The 19,284-nt window shown below is 35.9% G+C and overlaps 1 pseudogene; it reads right to left on the bottom strand.

Moving 5' to 3' along the window:
• Positions 1-9,084: 9,084 nt before the first annotated feature.
• On the bottom strand, positions 9,085-15,659 carry LOC120147994 (annotated as a pseudogene).
• Positions 15,660-19,284: the final 3,625 nt, after the last annotated feature.

The following is a 19,284-nucleotide window of genomic DNA, read 5'->3' as shown; positions in this document are numbered from 1 at the left end:
GGTAAGTTTTTTTCCCTCTCTTCTTGTCATTTTCAGTTGATGTGTTGTTTGTAATTTGTATCGTTGAAGCCCTTTATTCACGGCTTCCTTTCGTTGTGCTAGAATAGTATAAACTTTATTAGTTAGTGCTGCTTTTGCTATTTTGATTGAGATGAACTGGCTTGCTTTTCCGATATCATTGATATCAACTAATAGTATGATTAGTGGGCGCTGAATCATCAATGCCAAGTATAGTTTCTTAACGACTCGGACTTTTGCTACTTGGCTATTTGCTTTTTCCAATAACGTAGCAAATAGAAAAATCACTCACCAAGCATGGTGATCTCATGTCAAGGGTTAATACAAGTTGTTGAAATTCAAAAATTTGAACTTGTTTTAAATCAATTGTATTTTAAAAAATTTCGATTATTTAATTAACTCCAAATTTGAATAATTTTTCATCCTTGGTGTGATTTCAGGTTGGAAGTCGGAACATAATGAAATCAGATGATTTAGAGTTTGAATTCTTGTTCAAATTATTTCAAGTTCTGATTAATTTATATTTTATTGTTAATTCTTTGTGATCAAACAAAGTTGTTCTAAATTAAGATTGATGGAGTATGATTTTCATTTTCGGGGTAAGAAAATTGATGCATGCATGTTTGTACATTGCACCCATCCTAGGAAAAAGTGAGCAACCAAGGGAAAATTGTCAGCAATTATTTGATTGAATTGTTGTACATAAAACCACTAATAGGAATCTGTCTTACTCTGCTTGGAAAAGCTTGTTATTCCTAGTTTAGTGAAAGCAAGTGACATGATATTCCATTTTGTAATAAGGTTTCTGATTTTATCCTTCTTTTTAGTTGTTGATGCCGTTAGTTCTAAGTCATTATTGTTGTGTAACATATATCATTTCCTTGGATGCTGTCGGAACCAAGTTTATTTAAGGATATCGATTTGATCTAGATTTAACGAGTTTTGATTTAACTTGATAAAATTATTTTTTTTTAAATCAGGTTCGAGTCGGATGCTATAAAGGGTGAAATTAGATCAATTTAAGGTGAAAAATTTCTTACTCAACCTGATCTGACTCGATATAATAATATAATTTTTATTATATATTTAGGTATAATTGGATGTGAATTTTTACCCCATAATTTAGATCATATTTTGGATCAAATGAGACATTCCTAAACTCAAATCAGATGAAAAGGATACACTTTTTGGATCAAATGAAAACCCATCCAATCCGACTGGTTACCATGTAGATTTATATGTCAATTCTCTACATAATTAACTTTTCATTAAATTATTGCTGTTTTTTTATTTTAACCTTTAAATTATTTTTTTATGTAATTTTTATCATTAGCGTTATATGTTTTTTTTCTAATTTTGATCAACGGTTGTTAAAAAATTATTAAAATTTTTGAAGTATAATATAATAGTTTTAGTCCTAAAAGCTTGTTCTTTTATTAGTTTAGTTTTAATTTTAAATATATAATATTTACAAATGAAGACCAAAATAATGATAAAACTTACAGAAAAAAAACAAGAATTATCGATACGATGAGACAGATGGAGTCCGGGAAGTACTATGAGGTGGTTTGTGATTTGGTACGTATAATTGAGCAGACAGAGGAAGAAAGCGAGGATCGAGGTCTGGCGTTTGATTTAATGAGAAAGGTTGTGTTCCTACCGGGAAATTTGTCACGAGCTTAGATGAGAATTTAGGGTTCTTGGAAGAGGAATTAGGGTTCGTGGTGGAGACGAGAAATTGGGGATTTAGGTCAGTAGATGAGCGAAAAGGTTGAGGCTGATTTAATTAAAGGTCAAAACGACAGTGTATGGGTAACGAAGGACGACGTCGTTTCGGGATATACAGGAACGGGTTTAAAGTAAGTCTATGAGAATGAAGGCTTGGGACTTGGGCCGATAGAAACCACGAAGCAGCGGACTGCTGGTGGAGTGTCATACTCCAAATGTGAAAATGGTTACCTGAGCCCACCAGTATAACAACTCTATTAGAGCACAACTGGCAAAATCAACTTAGTACATTTGTATAGCATAAATAGATAAATTTGTTAATGTACCGGGATATCTATGAATTTCAATGGGAATCTGAGTTTCTTTTCACCCTTTCTTCTAAATCCTTAGTCTCTTTCTATTTCCAAACATTACAATTGGTATCGAGAGCTAGGTTTTTTGGATCCAAAATAGTAAAAAAAATGAGTGTTAATGCCCAAGAAAAATCAAAGATGGTTGAAACAAATCCACCGGAAATGTCTGACCAGTCGACTGAAGAAATTCCTGACGGAATACCTAAATGGTGGCTCGATTAGAAAGCCAGTTGGGAAAAACGTTATACAAACTTGGAAGCTCAATCTGCTGAGACTCGAGGCTTTTTGCAACGAATCCTTCAGTTGGTTGCTAAGACTGCGGCTGAAGGAGAGCATCAAACACCAACAGTCAGAAAGCACAAAAAAAACTCTCTCCCAAAGTTGAAGGTAAAGCTCCTATCCAAGTCACTGTTATTGATGCACATGAAAAGTATTCATTAAATCCCCTAGAACCAGGCATTCTAGCTTTTAAACCTATATTCTTTCCGTCTTCTTCTGGGCATTTTGACAAGGATAAAGCGGGTGCAACCTTGAAAGATTTAAGTGATTCTTTGAATCTTGCACAAGTAGATAATCACAATAGATCTGATCTGAAACAAACACAAATGTTTATGTTCCAACACCGAGAATAGAACTACAATTTTTTGATGGCACAAATCTACGAAGTTGGGTTCAAAAATGTCAGAAATATTTTAATATTTTTGCGATTTTTGACCATCAGAAGTTGGAGGTTGCTACATTGTATTTATCAGGTCATGCCAATACATGGTTTGATGCTTATGTGATACAGAAAAACAGGGTTACATGTCATGAAATTGTGGCCGATTTGTGCTATAGGTTCTGTGATAAGGAGCAGGTCGATGTGATTGAAGAATTTAATAACTGGTCCAACGATCTTTTGGGTGGGAATATCAGGCCAAGTTTGAAGAACTTCCATCATGATTTGAGCAAAGGCTACTTTGTTTCAAGTTTTATTAGTGGGCTCCGGATGATCTCAATACAAAGTCAAAGTGCTAGAACCAAAGACTGTTGCTGAAGCTTGTCAAAAAGCTAAATTATATGAACTTTCGATGGAGGTTGATGTATTCGATCCAAGTCTGCCTTTGACAAAATACTTTTGCTTCTTCCAACCTCCTTCCTAAAGCTACTTCTACACCAGTGCCTAGTAGCCAAATACAAACACTATTCCAAGTAATTCGAAACAAACCTTGATTGAGTATCAACAACATCACAACATTTGCTTTAAATACGGGGGGAAATTCCAACCTGGGCACCAATGCAAACAGAAACATTTGAATTCTATGGAAGAAGATGATACTGGAGAGTTGGGAGATGACAATGTCATAGAAACGGTAGAGCATCAATTGCCAGTTGCTGAAGATGAAGTAGGGCCAGAAAACCCATTCGAAATCTCTATCAATGCTTTACAGGGAATCACCGGGCATAATATTATTCGAATATAAGACAACATTGGCAATGAAACTTTGAACATATTGGTTGACAGTGGTAGCACTCACAGCTTTGTTACACCTGCTTGGGCTAAATAAGGCACAGAGCTGGTTCAAACTACACCATTGGCGATTACAGTAGCTAATGGAGAACGGTTGATAAGTATTTCCAAGAGTAATAATTTGACATGTTGTATGCAAGGTCACTATTTTGCCTATGACTTTCATGTATTGCCTATAGGAGGGAGTGATATGGTCCTCGGCGTTGATTGGATGACTCATTATAATCCAATCCTTATGGATTTTCGAAATAGGATGATGACCTTTAGTAAATAGGATAAGGATATCACATTGCATAGAGGAAACAGGACTGTTCCAATAAAATGATTTTAGGTGAAAAATTACAAAAGCTCGCTGCTAAACAGCCTGATATTGTTGGCAAATATTATTGGTTGAGTGCTGAAAATTCTAATTTAGATACACCTCTAGTTGTACAGCCTCTTTTGCATGAGTTTCAGCAGTTTTCGATGAACCCCAAGGCTTACCTCCTGTGCGATCTCATGATCATGCCATAGTACTGAAACAGGATACTCCCCCTATTAATCTGAGGCCATAACATTTTTTGTATCAGCAGAAATCAGAGATTGAAAGACAAATCAAGGAATTATTGGCTGCTTCAGTGATACAAACAAACAAAAACTCGTTTTTTCATCTTGTTTATTGGTTAAGAAGGATTGAACTTGTTGATTTTGTGTTGATTATGGATAGTTAAATCAACGGACTGTCAAAAATAAATTTTAATTCCGGTCGTCGACGACTTGTTTGATGAGCTGGTTGGGTCGACTTATTTCTTTAAATAGATCTCCATTCTAGGTATTGGCAGATTCGAATCAAGGAAGAAGACATTCCCAAGACCATTTCGCACTCACCGTGGGCATTATGAGTTTAAGGTCATGCCATTTGGCCTAACAAATGCCCCCAGCGACTTTCCGAGCACTGATGAATGATCTGTTTGGTCCATTCCTTAGGAAGTTGTCTTGGTATTCTTCGATGACATTTTAATTTATAGTCCATCCTTGTCAGACCACTTGACTCATTTGAGAACTGTTTTAGAGATTTTGAAGAGAATTCAACTGTTTGCGAGAAGGAAGAAGTGTTTCTTTTCTCAACAACAAGCGGAGTACCTTGGCCATGTTATTTCTCCTTTTGGGGTAGCGACTGACCCTAGTAAAATTGAAGCCATGCGCAACTGGAAACAACCTAAGTCTCTCAAATACTTGCGTGGTTTTTTGGGCCTCACGGGTTACCACAGGAAGTTCATCAGAAATTATGGTGAAATAAGTCACCCACTTACAAACATGCTTAAAAAGAACGCCTTCAAGTGGTCCGAGGAAGCTATGACTACTTTTGAGAATATGAAATTGGCTATCTGTAGTGCCTCAGTACTAACACTTCTGGAAGTTAATAAACCCTTTTGTTTGGAGACTGACGCGAGTTTTCAAGGCTTTGGAGCTGTCCTATCTCAAGGTGGCAGTTCAGTTTCTTATCTTAGTAAAGCTTTGGGTTCACACCATGCTGATAAGAGCGTTTACGAAAAGGAATATTTGGCTATATAAATGGTTGTGACTAAATGACATCATTAACTTAAAGGTCGACCCTTTGTTATTAAGACGGATCACGAACCTCTTAAGCACTTGTTAGATACAAAACTTCTCGGGTTGGATTATACTATCCACTATAGAAAGGGCAAAACGAACTTGGTTGCTGATGCTCTTTCACGCATTTATGAAGATAATTTGGAGTTGAACCTACGTTCTGCTACTAGTTTTATTCCTACTTGGGTTGAGGAGATTGAGACTACTTATGTTGAAGATGAGTTAGCTAGGAAGATCATTACTGCTTTGACAGTAAAGAATGGTTCTATACCCGATTGGACGTTTGTGAAGGGTGTTTTGCGTTTTAAAGGAAAATTTTATATTGGGCCTGCTGAAAATTTGACACATGACTTGGTTGTAACTATGCACGACTCTCCTTTGGGTGAATATTCGGGGGACATGCAACCTACCAACGCCTGCACTCTTATTTTTATTGGCCTGGACAGAAGGCTATAGTTTTGCTATGTGTCTGAAATTGTGATATATGTCAACATATTAAATCTAAACATGTTGCTAAGCCCGAGTTACTCCAACCATTGCCTATTCCATCTAACGCCTGGGAGATCATAGCCATTGACCTTATTGAAGGTTTGCCTACTTCTCTAAGGTTCAATTGTGTTTTGGTGGTCGTGTATAAGTTCACAAAATACAAGCACTTTATTTGTCTTGCTCATCCTTACATTGTATTCGAAGTAGTTAGAAAATATCTTGACAGTGTTTACAAGTTACATGGGCAGCCACAGGTGGTTATTTCTGATCGTGATAGGACTTTCACTAGCGTGTTTTGGAAGGAATTTATGAAGCAGCTTGGTATATCTACCCTATTCAGTACAACATACCACCCGGAAACGGATGGTCAAACTGAGAGGTGAATCAATGTTTAGAACAATATCTCAGGGCTTTGTGTTTTCTAAAGCCTAAAGATTGGGCAAAATGGCTGCCAGAGGTCGAATGGTGATATAACACAAATTTTCATACTGCTATTAGCATCACTCCGTTCGAAGCTTTGTATGGTTACAAAGCCCCATTATCAGCTCCTATTCAACAATCACCAGTTCAAGCAGTAAAAAAAGTAATGCAACAGAGGGAACAAATCAATCAAGTGCTTAAAGAAAATCTACTTAAGGCTCAGCATCATATGAAGTAAAATGCAGACAAGCAACACACAGATAGACAATTTCAAGTAGGAGATATGGTGTACCTCAAGCTCCAGCCATATCGTCAGACTTCCGTCGCCCTTCGCAAGAATTTGAAACTTTCTGCTTGATTTTTTGGGCCTTACGAAGTTATTGAAAATATTGGCTCAGTGGCATTTCGCTTACTGTTACCACCTTCTTCAAAGATTCACACGGTTTTTCACGTGAGTTTGCTTAAAAATAAAATCGGGGAGAAGAGTGTTACCTCGATTGATCCGCCCGAGGTCGGGACTGATGGTCAACTGAAGGTATACCCGGCGGCAGTGTTGGACAAACGAGTTATCAAGGGGCAAAATCGTGAAGTCACTCAATTATTGATTCACTGGTTCAATCTGGCGAAGGAACATGCTACGTGGGAAGACCTTTCTGTCTTGAAGTCGCAGTTCCCAGACTTTGATCCTTGGGGACAAGGATCCAGTGCAGGAGGGGGTATTTTCACGAGCTCAGATGTGAATTTAGGGTTTATGGAAGAGGAATTAGGGTTCGTGTTAGAGGCGGCAGAATTGAGGATTAGAATAATTCGGGATTTAGGTCAGTAGATAAGGAACGAAGAGGTTGAGGCTGATTTAATTGAGGAAGTTCAAAACGACAATGTATGGGTAATGAAGGACAACGTTGTTTCGAGAGATGCAGGAATGGGCTGGAAGGAAATCTATGAGAATGGAGGCTTGGGACTTAGGCCGGTTGAACCCACGAATCAGCAGGCTGGTGAAGGAGTGTCATACTCCAAATGTGAAAATGATTACCTGGGCCCACCAGCATAACGACAACTCTGTTAAAATACAACTGACAAAATCAACTTAGTACATTTGTATAGTATAAATAAAGAAATCTGTTAATGTACTAGGATATCTATGAATTTCAATGAGAATCTGAATTTCTTTTTACCCTTTCTTCTAAATCCCTAGTCTTTTTCTATTTCCAAATATTACAACCTTGATGACTCGACCAAGTGGCTTGAAATTATTTGTGGGATTCTCGACAAGAAAGAAAGCCAGAGCTTTTCCATTTGAAGTTTATAATAATGTAATATGAGAAGCTGAAGCTACATGAGAATATCAATGAGTCTGCTGTGGCTCCACCTCCATTGCAGCACAGGGGAAGTTCTTTATTGGCCATCATCGATCTTCGAACACAACTTAATCTAATCTATATGGACTATATCACAAGTAAGTTGTAATCTGGCCGCTGTTTGGTTTACCACTATATCACAGGTAAACTGTATCTATTTATAGATCTTATATCTATTTATAGATCTTATTGGGAGGTTTTGCTATGAGATACCTAAAATAAGGCTAATAAACGACGTGACTGATAAAAAAGTTATAGGTTAAAAGTGTTACCTACAATGTTATAAGTTGAAACCGAAAAAATTATCAGTCGGAGTAACATAACAGGTTGTATTAAAATGTTATACAGGGTAATAAAATGAGTTATAAACGGTAGATGTTATAAATACTAATAACATTTTAAGTTTAAAAGGTTACCAGAGTTTAAACTGATGAGACCTTAGATATTCCAACAATAAAAAAATAAATTAAAAGTTGAAATGTTACGAATATATAAGAAATATGGTTTCACTCAATAATGTCATAGTTCACTAAGAAATAGGTTGCAATTTGTAATGTTAATATTTTTATTAATAAAATAGGTTGCACCCAAGAATATCATAGTTCATTAAGAAAGCAGTTGCAATATGAAATCTTAACATTTTAATAATAAAATAGTTGAATCTAAAATGTTACCAAAGTTTAAATTGATGTAATCTTGAATTTTCCTACGATAAGAAATAAGTTAAAAGCTGAAAATGTTATGAATATATAAAAAATATGGTTGTGCTCAATAATATCATGATTCACTAAGAAATAGACTGCGATCTATAATGTTAATAATTTTATTAATAAAATATATTGCTCTCAAGAATGTTATGATTCACTAAGAAAATAGGTTGTGATATATAGTGTGATGTTAATATTTGAAAGATAAAAACGAGAATATTCGAACACTAGCACCCAAAACTTATGATACAACAAAGGCAAACAAGTTAAATGTTGTGACAAAAAAAATGAATGATTACAATGCATTGGCTCAACAGTTAGAGTTACCTCATGCTGTTGGCTTGCTTAAGAGGCTCTATTCAATTCGTTAATGAAATATAATAGGGTTAGTAAACCAAAAATGGTAAATAAAAAGCAAACTCGTTTCACGGGATCATTCGGTAGACTTCATTTGCAACATGACAAAACGGCCGATCAAGTTCGTTATGGAGTTTTTTCTCTCAATTAGTTTAATTACACGTTAATAATCATGAATCATGGGGTTCTTGGGCCATCAATGTAATGCGATGCTTTCCGCTGTCTGAACGGAGGTTCTCTCCTTTAATTCCAAGCTGGAAAATAAAATTTATATGAATTTAGCAGTGGCAGTTGGACATGATCCTTCGCACGTATGAGACTAGTAATTACCTCGATCGAACTTTCTCTCTCGGGGAGACCACCGTAAGAGCACCCCAAGGTGAAGTATGGCAGGGATTAGCTTAACAATAGAGGATTCACCTGAGGATATGGAGTTGAAACCATCAATATTTTACTATAAAAGAACCAGCATTTTCGGATTTCTTTCTGTTGTTTTCGTAAGTTTGAATTTGTTATAGTCAATGAGAGTATCGAATCGAGCCAGGAATAAATTATACCAGGCTAAGTGCTGTTGTGCCAAGAAGTAGCAGGTACAGTTTACCCTGGAAAGCTCAAGGTTTCAGTTATGGAGAAGATCATAACGCCCACAAAGTATTAGCCATCTTCTCAAATCAACAGTACAATGAACTCGGATAGTAGCACTGACCTCAACGAGATGGATATTTGTAGCACGGCTGAGAAGAACGAAAGCGAATTCTCCTATCTGTGCCAGGGACATTCCAACCTGTACAAGTAAAAGAACTCGAGTTACTTAAAACTCCAAAGGCAATACATATCGGGCGTGCATCAAATATAGCTTACAAGCAGTGAAGTCTTGTTGTTGTATCCGAAACCCTTGACAACCAAAGCAATTATTATTTTTTACGGATAACCAGTATAACAGCAAGTAAGATATCAACATGGTTCCAGAGAAACTGAACATTGATCAGCATCCCTATGCTAGCCAGGAACAGTGCGGCGAAAAAATTCCGAATGGGTTCGATCTGCACACACAGACTAAATTCAATCGAGGATGACTAGAAGGAAGAGCTGATAATAGCATCCAATATAAATGAATGCACTATCATTATATGACAGTTTGTAAAGCATAATCTTAACTTGTTCAAGTGTGTTGGGCAAGATCAGTTGTTGATATCATCAATCCAGCAGCAAATGAACCCAATTCTAAGCTCAGCCCCAGCTTGTCACTACACTGAAAATTAAACAATCAATTAACTATAAGTTCCAAAAAAATGTGCAGATATCTGACTGGCTTAATTTATTGCAACAATGTAAAAAACAAACTGATCAGAAACTGCAAGATTTCTTTCTATGTTTGTATACCTTAAACTAATGATTTTAGCAGTTGAGCATGTATCGTTATGTACTTCAACTCTCTGAATCTCAAGCAGATATCAAAAACGATTAATGCACCTCATTAATATTACATAGAAGCTTATATATTTTTAGATCTGTAAGGCTGATCACCGGTATTTTAAAACCATAAGTTTAGGCTTCATCACAAACCCTGCTTGTCAGTTGTTCATGTGCCACTAAAAGAATGGACAGTGTATGGAAAATGGTATAATAGTAATTTCTTCACAGATAAAAAAACACAAGATTTGGAAGAAAGGGTGTGTAGATGTGGATATTGCATACAAAATCCAGATGCTTAACAAAGTGAAAGTAAAAAGAAGACAAACCAAAAAGAAACGCAAAACATACCCAGGCCACAAGTAAGCAGAACGCCACAGATGCCAGTTGATAGAGTTCATCCGTCTGCACATATAACAATAATTAAACAAATCATAACAGATAACAAAGTGGAAAAAAAAATCAGTATGCAATTCTATCTGCAGATAACATATATACCTGTGATGAAAGGCTTATCATCAGTTTAAGCAACCAAGGCAGGCAAGTACGAGACAATATTGACAAAACAGCCAAAAAGGCAGCCAATGTGACCAACCTGGTTAATATATATAGTGTTAACTGTTAACTTATCTCAATACTGAAAACACCATGAATAGAGAAAAATATATCACGGGAAAACAAGAAGTTATAGTCTTAATCCTAATCCAAAGCCAAGTGTCTATTCTTATACCATTACAAGCACAAAATCAAAACAATAATTGTCTATGACTCCTGATCTGATCGAAGAAAAGTTAGTCTAAGTGGCTAATATTTGAATCTAAGGCTCTAAGCATGATCTATATTTCAAGTTTTAGGAAAAAATGCACACTAACAAATAGTGAGGAGCGGGAACCATGCCCTCACTTAAAAGCTAAGCCTAGTCCTTAGTCGCATATTTTCAACTTATGTGGCATCTAAAAAACATGAAGAGGAGTGCTATTTATCCAGTAATCCAGATCCAAATTGGAATATGATAGTTCTTCAAGTTTTCCTCGTACAATTTAGTCATGGACATTACTCCTTGAAGAATACCGGAAGTTCCAACAAGAACCGGAAGCAACGCAAATAGTAATCCCACAGCACAATCCTGCAAATTTAAAAACTGCTAAGGACACAGGGAATGATAAAAGTACATGTCATTGACAAAATCTGTAAAGCAAAACAGAACTTAACAATGGAGTGAAGAATCAATACTTGCAGAATAAGTGTGCCAATGATGACTTGGCCGTGAAGCATATTGTTAGAATTCTTTTCCATCAAAAATTTAAGCACCTGCCATTGAAAAGAGAAAAGCAACTTTAGAAACCGAAATATAGTAAACAAAGATAAAGATCTCTACAAGTACTGTGTGGGTGTCTAAACTCGTTTGATGTGCATAAATTTGTTTGCTCAATTAGTGAGGGAAAGTATGAATGTGCGTAGATTCTGTAAGCATCTCTAAAAGATTTCCACGAAATTTTACCACAGCTGTGAAGACATTGAAAGGAATACACCAACAAATACACCCTCTGGAAGTCTACCGCCACATAACTGCAAACAGCACCCAATTAATACTGTGCGATTCAGAATTACAATTGTGGTATACAATGGTCCATAAGTATAAGAAAATTAAGAAAGATAACATGTTTGCATGAATCATGTACCTTAATCATTTTCAGATAATGCATATCGTTTTTTTCCCCAAAAAAAAAAAGGCAAACCCAAAATTGGATTTGAAGTCAAGAAACAGGAAAAAATTTGAACAACACAACAGCAAGAAGCCTCTTTATGACCCAGATATACAAGAAACCTCAATAACTAGATAAAATTATGCAACCTCAGTGCACTCAGATTCAGGTGAAGGTGGTAACATCAATTAATAAAGATTAATGAAACTGAACCAACAGAGACTTTGTGTCAAAATTAATAGACTGAGGCTGTAATTCCACAGAGGCACATAAATAGAACTATCTGGAGTAGCCCACCTACGACGGCAACTGCTCGAACAACTCGAAGCTTAAAATAAAAAGGATGAAGTTAGAGAAATGATATGAATTGATGTAAAGAGTATGATACAAATAGAAAAGAAAAGATTCAGAGGCACAATGCAACCTTCGCAACAGAGAACTCCAGGCCCAATGCAAAAGAAGAAAAATCACACCAAACTGAGCTACTGTTTCAACCTGCATGATTCAAATGAGAGAAAATAAATAAATTATTAAATCTATAATAGATGAATAACCAACAAACATTTCAAATGGAACAGCCTCTAATGGAATGAGATCACCCTGGCCATTCTCAAGAACACTACACAATTCAATTGCAGTTGCTAGCAACAGTATAACAGAGTCTAATCAGACCATAATATTACTTACTGGAACTTAAAACCTCGTCTATGTTTGCTTCTATTTATTGCCCTAGTTTGATAGAGGCACCCAAACGACCGACTAACAATCGTAATGAAATGCTCATATAAAATTAAAGAAATTAATGGGAAAAAAGACATAGACAGGTTTCACAAGAACAGACCAATAAGAGCAGTGGATTGTTAGGGAGGCTTCAGATGAACTCTAAGAGAATCATAATAACTAATATTAAATAAGATGAAGAATGCAATTTAAAAAAAAAAAAACTCCTTTTTCATAATAAGGCTCCATGCAAGAGAGTGAATAATGGCATTATGATCAAGAAGCCATCACTCAACTCAGTTACAAAGGGTTTAATAAATAAGATGTCAGTGTTGATAGCAAAATTTTAATGAAATGTAAAACATACTTGCACCATTTCACCGACAAAGTTAAAACCTCCAGGTCCAATAAGAGATCCTGCCAACAATATCCAGTAATCACCTGTAAAATGTAACAATAAAATATATGGGAAATTAGAAATCCAAGGCACTCTGGAGGGACCAAAAACTCAAATCAAAGACTAAATAGGCTTATATCAATAAAATCAGACCGGTTGTCCAGCACAAGCAAATGCAATGCCACCACAAGTTGCAGATACGATGACAACTACCAAATCTGATATCAGTCTATGGACCATAAGCAAGAAGTTTAAATCAGCTTATTAGTTAAATGTAAAAAAAAAAACAGCTGTGGTGAAACGAATATGATAAAACATTTACCTCAAGTCCAGTTGTAACACTGGATATTTTGATTTAAATTAGATATGATGAAGACATTGTCCTGAAATAAATCAACCCTCAGATTTCTAAGTACAAAAAAAATCTCAACATAAGTTTTAACCAATCTAACCTTTCGATCTATCAATGTCGGTGTATCTTCAGCTCTATTATCATTCTCTAGATTGAAAACGTCATGGAGTTGAAATGATCTAAAAGGAGGATGCAAAAGGTGTGAGGGAACTACTACATGTCTCAAGTAATTAAGAAGAAGATATGGTATAAAATTCCTTAAAAAAATTATCAAAATAGGAAATTAAGCTCTTCTATTAACAACTTATCAGAAATCAAAATCACAAAATAAGTCTAATCATTGATGAGGAGAAGCACATACTTTTCCTCTTTCGTATCATTTTTCTTCGTCTTAACTCTAGCAACGGTTTCCAAAACAGCCTGATAACAAACACATATGAAAGAGAGTAAGTAAGCAAGTTATCCGAGCTGAAAAGTTCTCAAAAGAATGAGTACTACCAACCTGCTGTTCCGCTACACTGTTGTTGAAACTTGCAGCATCGTCACTTACTGCAAATCGGGATGAATTTAGACTATATTCGACAATTATAATTTAATAAAAATTAGCAACTCTTTTCCCCAGAAGTTATGCAAATACACACTCACTAATTACCCTCTATAGACCTACATTGACAATGATAACCTAAAAGTAGATCGAGCTCAAAAACCTTCGATAAGCAATAGAAATAGCAATAATTAATTGCTACAGTATATAAAGAACTAGCAAGTTTGAAGTAAACAGCAATACGTAAGCTGAACACTTTATTAGTGCGGATTTGAAATCTAATCCCTAATCTAAGCAAAATCAGCGGGGGAAAAAAAGGAAATGAACCTTCGTTTTTTTCGTTCTCATCGAACTCCTTCTCCAGAGCACGATCGATGATAGCAGCAAATGAACCTTCCATCGGTTTAGTTACCGAAGAAACATTTGAAAAGGTGCCGTTTCCGGCGTCTGCGTCTGCATCGAACCGATCCGACTCAGAGAGTTGTACTTGATGTTGTGCGAGTGAAAACGAAGCCAAACAAAAAGTGGCAACGAAGAAAAAGATTGTAATAAGCTCATAGGAGGAGTTTGATTTTCCCCAACATCTGGAAACCACGAGCCGGCGAAGAGGTTAAGAACTTAACAGAGACCTCTCCTTTGTGCTGATAAATTATTGCAAATTGAGAAATTTAAGAGATTGAAATTGAAAACAGCAGGGAATTAAATTTAAGAGAGAAAGACGGAGTGCCGAAACGGAGTTGTGTAGCAGACGTAGAAGAGGTAAAAGAAAATGGGAAAGACCGGAAAGAAACGGTAAACGGAGAGAATGGGTAAGTACAAAGCAACATAGAGTCTGGGGGTCAACTTGTCGTCATTAATTAAGGTAGCCCGTAATTAAAAGGGTATCTACGTCAAATACTATTTATCTTTATGTTTGGGATCGAAAATGTTACTGACGTTTTAATTTTGTCAATTTTAACACGGACGTTTATGTTTCACTTCAATTTTATCACTCCGTCGTTAATCCATTAACGGCACGATGACATGTGCCAATGCCGTGACAGCGATGACATGGACGGTTTTTTAAAGTTATTTAGTCAACGTAACATCTGTATTACCTGAGAAAAGTTGGAGATTCGTCACTACAAAACTCCCATTTCTTCACCACCACAAAACTCCCTCACTGCCGTCCACATGCACGTATCATCTGTTGCAAGAAGCTCGACAACCTCGCTGGCGATTCGCTCTCTGATGACGAAAATCTTATAGCGTACCTTCTTGTCTTCTTAATTTTCTTAGGTTTCTTCTTGCTTTTCCTCGTAGGCTTTGTTTCCAGTATAATTTTTAAGTTGGTGTTGAACATCTCTTAGGGGGAATCAGTAGAGAAGCTCCTCGAAGATGAAACAAGGGTTTTTGTTTCACTGTCGTTAATACCATAGTCTTCAAAGCTTCCGCTGGTAAAGAATCTGCTCTCGGCCGACGAGGTGTTCATCCGGGTTTTCGACGTCGTTTTCCTTTTTCTGCATCGTCGTTTTTTCTTTACCGTGTTGGGAGGCACTGGAGGTGGAGTTAAATCGTCATCGTTTTCAAAGGTATTGTAGAATTTGCGATAGGGGCATTTGTTATCGTCGTAAATTTGCTATAACATGACACATGTCTTCTTTTTCCTAGTGGAACTCCAATGTCGATGGCGGTGATGATTCAATACGGTCACTCTAGTGGAAAGTACCTAAGTAGCAACAGAGACCATCGGATTTGCCAGACCGAAGAGATCAGCGGCGAAAATAGCATAACCCCAAGTGGAAAACTGATGCAAATCTTCTAGAGAGCCAGCCGGTGTCGGAGCCGTAGCCGTGGGTCATGTAAACGGAGGCCTTCACTTTTTTATCCAAAGGGAGGAAGCTCTGAGTGAAGAGTTTGTCGTTGGGCGTCTCGAAGTAAGACTTAGTGTTACGAACGCCCTGCGACGTGTAATACTCTTCCTCTGACATATCTCCCCAGAAATTTGCTTCCATTTTTAACGATGCTTGAAAAAAACTAATGATATTGCACCGTATAAGATGTTGTGACTGAGATCTAGAATTGTAAGAACCTAATATTGTCGATGTTGTCTAGGATATTGTTCATCACCGAGAGCTCGACGAGAGATACTGGAAACGTTGATGGACATGGTCGGATACGTTGTTATCGCTAGCGTCGAGAAGTAAAGCTTTCCGAGTGAACCCAGATCAAGAAACTCACCGGAATGTAGTTTCGTTGGATTTTCGAGTCGTTTGAAGCGTGTTAGGTTGTTAAGCTTGAAGGAATTGGTCCATGGAGATGGTTGTCAATGGTAGAGTTTCTTTAGGTGAGGGAGTGAGCCAAGAACATCGGGTATTTCAACGGTGACTGAGTTCCTGGAGAGACATAGTCGACCCAAACGTGTTAAATTGGAGAATGAGTCAGGAACTCAAGGCAAACCAGAGACGAGTGTATCACACCTGACGCCGCAAATGAAGTGGTCATGAAGATGTTGTCGCATGGGTCAATGGAGAAATCCCTGAGCTCTATCAAGATCCGAAGCAATGGAAGGAGGTCTACACCATTTTTCAGATCTTGAGAACTTGTACATCTGCTGGGTGTGTTTCTTGAATTTACTAAAAGCAACAACTTTGAGAATATGGTGATGAAAACAAGAGAATGTAGATGGAGATAAGGGGTACTAGATATCGATGCCAGGGGTTAAGTAATAATTTTATTTGGGGTTCAAACATATTAATTGGAGTTTTAAAATTTAAAACTTTATAGAAAACATAATAGAAAAATTTAATGTAGTTCAATGGTTAAGAATTCAATTTAATTTTAAGGTGTTTGGGGTTCAAATCCCTCTAGTTGCATAATATTTCAATAATTTTTTCAAGCAAAACGTGCCGTTTTGTCTTTATTGAGCATCAAAATAGTTGAATTGAAACGACGTCGTTTTGGTAAGGCATCCACGTCATCATTGTCACAGCCCTCCATGCCATGTCATCATCATTCCGTTAGCGGATTAATGGTGGAGTAGCAAAATTGAAGTGAAACATAAACGTCCGTGCTAAATTGGAAAAAATTGAAACGTCAGTGGCATTTTCGATCCGAGTATAAAGATGAGTGGTATTTGACATAGATTACCCTAATTAAAATGATAACCCCACACATTTTTTTTTTGAAAAGTAACTGCAACCAGATTTTAGAAAAATATCCCAAACGAGAGGTTCCGAGATATTAAAACGTTCCGAGAAATTTATCGCGAGTGGTATTTGTTATATCTCGAATTTTCCAATACGCGAGGTATGGTTATTCCTTTTCGAATTAAAATCTAAGCATTTTATTTTATTGGATAGTATCGATAAAATAACATAAAAACTAGATCTTTATAAGTAGACAATACTAATTAAAAAAAATTCAATATATATGTAAAATGTTACAAAACAAAATCGCTTCATAAGGTTCCAAAACAACAGTATAACAATATATAGTTTGTCTATAGTCCATTTTTGATGGTATGAATTATGCAATTGGTAGGACAATTTCAGGCTTCAATTTGTTCTTGAAAGGTAATGTTGTGACGACGCCATAACTTAAACGATAAAAACATATTCATCTCCGTTCGAATAACTTGTAAATTTATTTTCTAGAATTCGAAGACCAGGAGCTCTCACTTGAAGTCTTTATCCCTTAATTCACCCCCAAAACAAATTAGAATACGACCACATACATATATGGCATTGATATTACCTTGATCGACTGCTTTCTTCAAACAATGTAGACCAAACTCTGAATTTCTTTCATTAAATAATTACATGTCTTCTCTATATAAGCTTCATGATTGTAGCAGTAAGGCATCTTTCGTGAAATGTCTTCTCGGCTTGATTTCACGGCATGATGTGGAATTTTTTCATTAAATGTTCTGAAAAATGTAATTATGATTGTAGCTTCATGAAAACTCTTGTAACTTAACTGTATGTTGACGAAATTGACGATAAAATTAAAAGCAACACGCACAAGAATTTTTATAACACTTCTCTCGGGAATAATTCGACAATATTAAAACATATTTTCTTTGACATTTGCTTGAAATAGATTTAGGAATTTTCAAAGATGGCTCGTATTTATAACAATCCTCACATCAGCCTGAAGCTAGGTATTAATGGAACTTGCGTATCCTAAGATACGAGGTATGTTGAAAAGGCGACGCTTTAAATCAAATAATATCCAACATTTAAGAAAGGAACTCGAGTTACTTAGAATGCGAGATACATTGAATCTGACTTGAATAAAATCCAACATGACATAATTGACCTCACTAGTTGCAAAACGCGAGGTTATACTTCGTGAAATAACGTATTATTATTTTAAAAAACCCTGTTAAATTAATTTGTAAATTACGTTATTATTTTAAAACCCTCAAGCTAAAATGGCTTGATAGACTTGTTCATTGAGTATTTTCGGGAAGTTAAATAAAACATTTGTGAATATTGAGCTTAGAGGCGTATTGCAACTTATCTTTCAATTGAAACTGATATTGACACATATGAGAAATTGTAAGCGAAGTACAAATTTATGTAAATAACTTATAGTGGCTTAAACACTCCAAAAAATATCTCAAGTTGTGATATGTACATTTTATTTTAGCACATGGGACAAGTAGATGGTGCCTTCTATAATAAATATACAACACATCAAGAAACCCAAAGAGAAATTCGTCTTAAACTTATGTCTCTTCGTACAGTCAGTATAGAACGCAAAAAACAAAAGCTCAAAAGTGTTCTCAAAGGGTGTTTTTCTTAGAACTAATTGATGGAGCAAGAAGTTTCTCGAGAGGTCCAAACGAAATCTAGATACCACCAGAAGATGAGCCTTGTTCTTGGTACCGTTGGTAAAAAAATACAAATGAAAAAGCTTAGTAACATTTCGAGAAGTATGCAAAGAAATCTAGACGTCACCAGGATGATGCCTTTTTAACTAGAAGTTTTCCAGAGGGATAAATCATTTATGAAGAAATATAAAGGTTTCACGGAAATGGTTAGTTCGTGGAATAAGAGTGTTGAAACATTTTGATATTTCGATATAACAAATATATTTGTTAATGAATTTTAAGATTTTATATTCGATTTCAAATATAATATCGATTTAATTATTCAAATATTACAATATTACTCCAAGTTTTAAATGTCATATTTTAGTCCTTACTTAAATGAAAAATTGAGTTTCACTCTTAAATTATTGTTGAAAACATTTTGATGTTTCGATATAACAAATTAAGTGTATTGAAATTTTAAGATTTTATAATCATTTTTAAAGTATATTCGATTAAATTATTCGAATATCAAAATTACTCCAAGTTTTTCAAAGGTCAATTTCAATCCTTACTAAAGTGTAAAATTGTGTTTTAAACTTAAAATATTTTCGAAACAATTTTTAAGAAGTTTTGAGCCAAAAATCAATTTATAAAGGGATGTACGATGCACTATTGGATGTATCGATGCATACCCTAATTCGACATGCATTTTGTATTGATGCACAGCCATACATCGATGCACTCCAGATTTTATTGAAACATCGAATGCATTTTGTACCGATGTATAGACCATGCATCAATAAAGTCCTGGCCCTTTTGAA

Source organism: Hibiscus syriacus, unplaced genomic scaffold (genome assembly GCF_006381635.1).
Source record: "Hibiscus syriacus cultivar Baekdansim isolate YM2019G1 unplaced genomic scaffold, ASM638163v2 tig00110945_pilon, whole genome shotgun sequence".
Classification (NCBI taxonomy): domain Eukaryota; kingdom Viridiplantae; phylum Streptophyta; class Magnoliopsida; order Malvales; family Malvaceae; genus Hibiscus; species Hibiscus syriacus.
This window is presented reverse-complemented; position numbering and strand designations above follow the sequence as displayed.